General features: G+C 47.4%; 1 pseudogene; it reads left to right on the top strand.

Moving 5' to 3' along the window:
* Positions 1-2,043: 2,043 nt before the first annotated feature.
* LOC119368471 lies at positions 2,044-5,367 on the top strand (annotated as a pseudogene).
* Positions 5,368-7,587: the final 2,220 nt, after the last annotated feature.

Genomic DNA, 7,587 nt, shown 5'->3' with positions numbered 1-7,587 from the left:
CTAGGCCAAGAGACAGATTGAAATTGAGTACTCCTAGGCCAAGAGAGAGATTATGTTAAAAATTCAGTTAAGCATGCATGGTACTCTTATTTTGAAGTAAAAATTCAGTTTAAAAGTCAGTTAAAATTTTAGTTTTAGAGCTTGGCATCGATAAATAAATTGACAAGTAAATTGTTCCTTCTTCTGCATTTGACAAGTAATGACTGTTGATAAGCTGAGGCATGGATTAAGCTGTTTCTTTGCTATGAATTACTTGTGATGCCTCTGAATTACTTGTGATCACATTGAGAAAGACTTGTAAAGATGATGATCATCTTTTACAGAAAAGAATTTGTGTTCATCTTGCTAGTTTGCTGGGTTTTGTCTCTGACCATTGTGTCGTGATGATATTGCAGGTACCCCGAGAGGCCCTTGAGTTTGCCAGAATGTCGATTAACTTCCGTTCTGGCAAATTCGGGTACTCCATATGTCCTATTTTCAGCAAAGGTCATGCTGAAATTTTCCGTGAATTTTAGCATGACTTTGCTAAAAATCGGACATATGGGGTACTTGCTACTAATGCATGGGCCGGGGTATCTTAGTACTTAATTAAGTAGGATCACATAGGTGGCAATAGAGCCAAGTGATTAGTGCCAAGTGATTAGGCCCAACCTAGGGTGCCTCGGCATCGATAAACCCTATATAATGAAAACTTAACTTAGCATTTAGGGTGCCTCGGCGTCGACAAACCCTAAATGATGAAACCTTGGATTTTAGGGTGCCTCGGTGTCGATGAGAACCTAAATGATGTATGCTTAGGCTTTTAGGGTGCCTCGGCGTCGACAAACCCTAAATGATAAAAGCTTAGCTTTTAGGATGCCTCGGTGTCGACAAACCCTAAATGATGAGACCATCATCTTGTTCCTTGACAATAACCAAATTTTTAACCAAACTGTTTTCCTATTTAGAGCGAAACATGGCCTACAACGATGAGGCCGGCGGTTCGGGTGGCATGCAATTCTGGGAGCTGTCCCAGGAGATGGAGGAACAACGTCACCGCTATGAGGACGCTGTGGAAGACACCGATCCTGACTACACAACCCCTAGTGGCGTCGGGGATGACACCACTGATGGTGCCGCCGAGGATGCCACCAGTGATGATGGCGGCGCACACATAGATGGCAGCCAACCGAAGAAGCAAAGGAAGGACCGACGCCCGAATGCGCTCCGCACCCTCAAGGAGGAATTTACTCAAGTGGACTCAGACGGGCATCTAACGGAGCCCAAACATATAGTCAAGGGGTACTCGCTTCAGCTCGGGTGCATTCTCCGGAGCACCATCTCGATCAACACCGAGAACCTTAGGCATAAGGACCGAGGGAATTTGCGCAACCTCCTCTTCACGAAGCTGGACGAACGATACAAGTTCCCACCGAATTTGAAAACACACGCCTCTCAGGGGATAAAGTGAATAGTGCCGCCCTCACGAGGATGAGCACGACCCTGTCTACTTGGAGAAGCGCGGTGAAGAGAATGATTGATAAAGGTGATAGTTATGAGAAGATCAAGGCGAAAAATCCTTCGATCAGCGAAGATGACTACAAGGAGTTCAAGATCAAGTGCGAGAGCAGCGCAACCTCCGAATCAAGTCAGTGGGGGAAAGAAATGCAGGAGTTGAACTTAGGGGAACACAAACTCGGTCCCGGTGGTTACAGAGTGGTGGAGCCTATATGGGACAAGGAGGACGCGGAGCGTGCCGAGCAAGGCCTACCGCCCCGCTTCGAGAAATACAGCGGTGACAAGCAGACCAGGAACTTTGTCAGGGCCCGGTACAAGGAGGACCCGATAACAAAGGAGCTTACCACAGATCCGAAGACCAGGGCGCTTGAGCTTGTTCTGGTAAGGAATACACCCCCGCGTAACTAGCTCCATATGGTTGCACTCTAATTAATCCCCAATATTTCTAAATGGTTCACGTTCCTTCCGCAGGACACTGAAAGCAGTAGCGCGGGGTCGTCTCAGAGCTCCCCTTTCGACACCCCTTTAAATAGGGCGTTGAACGTAATGAAAAACAAGGATAAGCTCAGTAAGCCGACGTCAGCTGGTCGTGTGGCTGGCAAAGGCTTGTCCACAAAATAGTCGTCATACTATACCGCTGGTGGGCGAAAGGAGAAAAAGACCAGCTCGGAAAGCCAGTCGCGCGAGGTTGAAGCACTGAAGGCACAAGTGGCGCGGATTCCGGAGCTTGTCCAAGAGCAAGTGGAACAACAACTGGGAACGAAGCTCAACGCCATGGTGCCTACGTTGATTCATGGGCTGACGACGTGGATTGCGGGCGGCCAACAGGGGCCTCCCCGGTTCCCAGCTTCACGGCCAGCAACTCGCACAACGCGCAGGCGGCGCCATTGGTGTCTCCGGCGGCGCCATTGGTGTCTCCGGTGGAGGCGGTATTCGTGTCTCCGGCGCCGACACGGGCATTGGAGCTTAATGCACCCGGGTGTATGCCGGCCGGCACCTCGCCAGCAAGCGGCCCCTCCGTCAGTTGCACGCCCGCCGTTGTTGGTGCCTCGACATTAGCCGAGCTCGACGGCATCACGATAACTAAGCCTCTCGGCCGATGACTTCATCTCCTTGCCTTTGACTGGGCATCCCTGATGCCCTACATGTTTTTGCAGGGCGCCGCCGACGTTCCTTGCACTCTTCTGCACTTTGTGGGCGGCGAGTTGGTCGATGTCACCAAGGGCAGAATCATTCAACCGGGCAACCCCATGTTCCACGGTAATCCGATGCCATCCATAGTGTATAGGGTTGAAGTGGTTCGGGTGCTGCCAGGCTGCAACGAGCTGTTACCTCGAATTCGACCTGCTGGGGCCGACGAAGAAGATGAGATGACCCTTAGCACCTGCGTAAACTGGCCCTGCTTTGGCCGAAGAGCCAGATTCGTTTGGGGGTAGGGGACACCACCCCACAGACAAGACCGCCAGTCGTGCCAGCGCCAAGCCATGGCAAGAACGCCGCAACGCTACCGGACTTGCCGGACATCCCTATGCCGGACATCCCTATGGCACAGGATCCGGACGTCCCTATGGCACAGGATTCGGACAATGACGACAACAACGACGGTACATTTACCAAAGTCGATAAGTACTTTGCCGAACATGGGTACGCTGACGAGTTCTGCGGGCCTCTTTCTCAAGAACCCAACCAAGATGACCGCGATCTAGCTGGTACGGTGGAGAAATCCAATTGCAACATGCGTCATCTGGCGTTCAGTTCTCAGGAGACGCCTCCAGCTCCCGCCTTCACCGAGCCTCAGATAGCTGATGTGCGAAATATTATCAGCCCCAACACGCTCAAGATGGCGGTCTGTGAGTAGAACTCGGTCCCACTACAGGAGATCAAGAAGAAGGGATGGAAACGAAAGACTAACAAGGGCGCCGGTGTGAGCCAGCTGGCACCGAGTTCGATCCGTGCTCAGGACGGGCCACCTTCACCTAAGGATATTTCGAGGAGGGTGCATGTGGAGGGTAGGGCGATGCTACCGCCAAATATGCTCAATGCTGCAACCGGTGCTATGCGGAGTCTACACGACAGTGTTCTTTCTTTGGAGAAGCGGCGTCTCAGAGAGAATGATGTGGCATACCCAGTTTTCGTGGCCAAGGTGCCATAGGGCAAGGGATTTGTGGATGGCGACACCGGGGGTGCGATCGTCCTGCGGTTTGATGACATCTTTGCTATGTTTAACCTTCATCCGCTGCACTACACCTTCGTTCGGCTGTTTTCGCTGAGTATGGAGATGCGGATCATTAGAGACAAGACCCCGGACATCGTGATAGTCGACCCCTTCTACATGCGTGCCAAGCACTTGAGCAGCGCTGCGGACCGCCAAGTTGCGAGTTCACACCTCGAAGGCGTCATTCTGGCAAACCCAGATAAGGATAACTTCCTTGTGGCTTACTTTCCCGAGTAAGTCATCCCTTAACCGCCCCGTAACATATGATTTCTTAGATTTCAATCGTTCTTTTTTTTCGAACATTCCGTGTTCTATGCAGTGACACACATTGCACACTCATCCTCTTAAGCCCGAAATATTCCATGGACACGTATTTCGACCCGAACCGTAACTCCAAGATAGACTACACAAATGTCAAGAAAGTTCTTGATGATGTTCTCCCGGGCTACGCCAAATCTGGAGGCACCTTCACCAGGGCAGTTCGTAAGTACGACAAGCACACCTTCTCACACAATACAAAGTTCTGCTGCGTCAAGCAGCCGCCTGGCGATCAGAAGGATGCCTACTACGCCCTCCATCACATGCGGGCGATTGTAAGGGATCATCATCACCTTCTGCTACCAGATAATCTCAAAGATTGGGCCTCGAGCTTGTCGGCAATCCAGGACGCGGACCTCAGACAAGAATTCTTTCGCATCCAGTCGGAGTTTGCGGACATCATCCGTCAATATGTCCTTCATACCTCGGGGCAGTTCTTCCTCAGATATCAACCGTCCAACAGTGAGATAGATGGAACGCTACAAATGCAGGGTGACAACGATCGCGATTTCATGACCATCATGACAGACGATGGCTTCATCCACGCTCCTGTCCGATGAGTCGAGTCGAAAGTAGTGATGTGTAGTTCTGAAACATTGATTGGCTCATGTTGTAATTAAACTTTAATGAATTCGTATGTCTCTTTGGTTTGGACAGTCGTTCAACTTAGATGTAATTGATGCTATTTATTAGTAGGACCATGAATCATGCTATTAATGTCTTGCTTTTCTCTTCTGATCCTTTTGTTGCATACTTACATATTGCTTATGTATTGTCTGTTGTTTGGCTTGTGCATAGAGATGCCGTCGTATGTCGTGTACAAGGGTAAGGTTCCCGGAGTCTACGACGACTGGGAGGAGTATCGAAGACAGGTTCACCGTTTCAGCGGTAACGGTTACAAAGGGTACACCACTAGGGCGGAGGCCAAATCTAGATACGCCCGCTATCTAGCGGGAGAGAGGAGGGAGCGTTGGAGGAACCAGATGAAGACCAGTTTGATCGCGATGATGCTCATCGTGATGACCGCAGCTCTCTTCTATGTGATGGTAGTTTAGACGATTGATATCGACTTGTAATGTGAAGACAAACTCGATACTCGCGGTCTTGAGACTTGTAATTTTTTTATCTTTGTTCGGTCTTTTGAATTCGGAGACTAATATGATGAATTGTATTTGGAGACTAATCTTCTATTGTATTCGATGAATCTGTTGTTGCTGTGTGCTGCTATCTATATTTTGTCCAATAATATATTTTGTAACCTGTGCAAAAATTAGAAAAGTAAAAAAACCAAATATTCATACTAATGGCGCATCACCTCAAGGTGCGCCATTAGTATGCCAAAGGATACTAATGGCGCATCACCATAGAGTGCGCCATTAGTATGACAAAGCACATGGTTACGTATGGCCCCCCGGGAGGCATACTAATGGCGCATGGTGTTACATACTAATGGCGCACTGCTTGGTGCGCCATTAGTATACCAGATACTAATGGCGCATCAGTGGTGCGCCATTAGTAAAAAATACTAGTGGCGTGATACTAATGGCGCACCGGTAGTGCGCCATTAGTAAGCAAAATCGATGCACCATTAGTAGGCCTTTTCCTAGTAGTGTGATGCTCGAGAACATCAACACATTTCAATTCCAATCCATAATCTTTCGGTAACGGCCATGCCGCATTGCTCGCAGATCTTTGTGTTGATGTCACTTCACCCCGAAATGTTTCTGTAAGTACACATGACTAGGGCAAAAATATAGTTACAACAATGAAGCGAGCAAGACACTATTTTGTACTACATGGCAAAACAGGACTAACAATAATGTTACACGTCCTGAAGCATAAGCAGGTGATATTTTAAAAATTATAAGAAAGATAGTCTGTGCAGCCAGCATACAGAAATCCCTCTTAGTTCACCAGAGGAGCATGATGTTGGGGCCCAATCGAAAACACAGACAAGTTACAAATTTAGATAGCACGTTGCGAATAAGCAAGCAGTTGGCCACTCTGTATCTCAATTAAAGTCTTAGGGAGCATAATGAACAACAGAGGGTTTCATTCAAACATACTACAGCAGGGAAAACTATGCAATCATTAGCGTAGTATAAACTAGATTGTGAGCCTCATGCAATAATAGTTGGTTAATAGACTTCAAAGCTTCAGGCACACTTCGGCAGAGTAATTAAATGGTAAGGCCTTTAATTATGTCAACTAATAGTTATACAAGTACCCAACATTAGGCATGATTATTTGGGCATCTCATTAACTGAGGACAAATAAAGCAATTGAAAAGAGCAAATTAATTATGCCTGAAACAAACAAGGAATTGAACTTTTGAGTTGCATATAGTGACTTACCTTAGTAGGTTGAAGAGGCTCATCATAGCTCCTACTTCTCTTGCAAGGCTCCTTCCTAACATCTTGTATTTGGAAATCCTCAATCTTATCTTCATTGCACCCCCTCTGCAAGGTGACACAAACTAGTTACTCGTCTCCTTGGAAGATAAATATGCATACTTTCCAGTCTGTGAACACAAAAGGATGAGATTATAACAAAACAACACCACATAATGAAACATGCCGCATCTCTTGCACTTGCACACAATGAAATGAGCATTTACTATGTCTGCACTATGTAAAAACTAGGCATACCTTCGAACTGGATCTCCAGGTACTCTTGGAGAGCCTACTGTAGTGTACAGCCAAACCTTTATGTCACCTATGAGTTAGACAAGGCCCACTACAGCAGCCCTTAGTGTTGAAATCATTGACAAGCTCTGTTAGAGTGTTAGGTCAAGAACAACAAGTAATCAAAGCAAACAGTCCTAGTATGGCTGGTTGATGCAAACAAGCAATTGAACAGATGTGTGAGCAAATCTTGCATATCAAGAAAAGAAGCAAAGAAGGAGGCTTAAAGACCATCACTTGACTGACCAGATTTAAGGGGCATTTAAACATCATGTGCAACATATGCACTAACATAAACATTGCATATTCCAGATTCTACAATAGAATGCACATGTATTAGGTTATGCCATGTATGATGATGCCTAAATGTACAGATAGCAGGCAGGAGTGATTCATCATTGCACGCACAATTGAATTGCAGGTTAAGGGCCAGTTCGATTCCGCCTTTTCAGAGGATATTGTCAAAATAAGCCATAAAAGATGTAAAGAAGTCATTTTTGAGTTATGGGCTTGGGCTTAACTAATTTTGCTTTGGAGGGGGGTGTTTCGGGTAGAACCTCACTAAAAAAATGAAGGGAAGGGGAATAGTGAAATGACTCTGTTGTCTGCCTATATTACACTCAAAATGCAACTGCTGACGCCCGTGTCACACCTGACCCTCAAATAAAAATAAACACGCAAGCATTCATTGCTTGCCCACTTGCATCTCCTCTCCCCTTTCCCTCTACCTCGATCCCCTGCCTGCAGCACTAGGGTTCATCCAGCGAGCCGTCGCCACTGGTCCCTTTTGGCCTGTTTCTCGACGATGCTATGTCCAGCTAGGCTACATGGCCGGTGGGTAGGGGCAAATCTCCCTGGCTGCTCCTCCCTCTG

Source organism: Triticum dicoccoides, chromosome 2B (assembly GCF_002162155.2).
Source record: "Triticum dicoccoides isolate Atlit2015 ecotype Zavitan chromosome 2B, WEW_v2.0, whole genome shotgun sequence".
NCBI lineage: Eukaryota > Viridiplantae > Streptophyta > Magnoliopsida > Poales > Poaceae > Triticum > Triticum dicoccoides.
The sequence above is the reverse complement of the archived record's forward strand: the minus strand, read 5'-3'. Positions and strand labels throughout refer to the sequence as shown.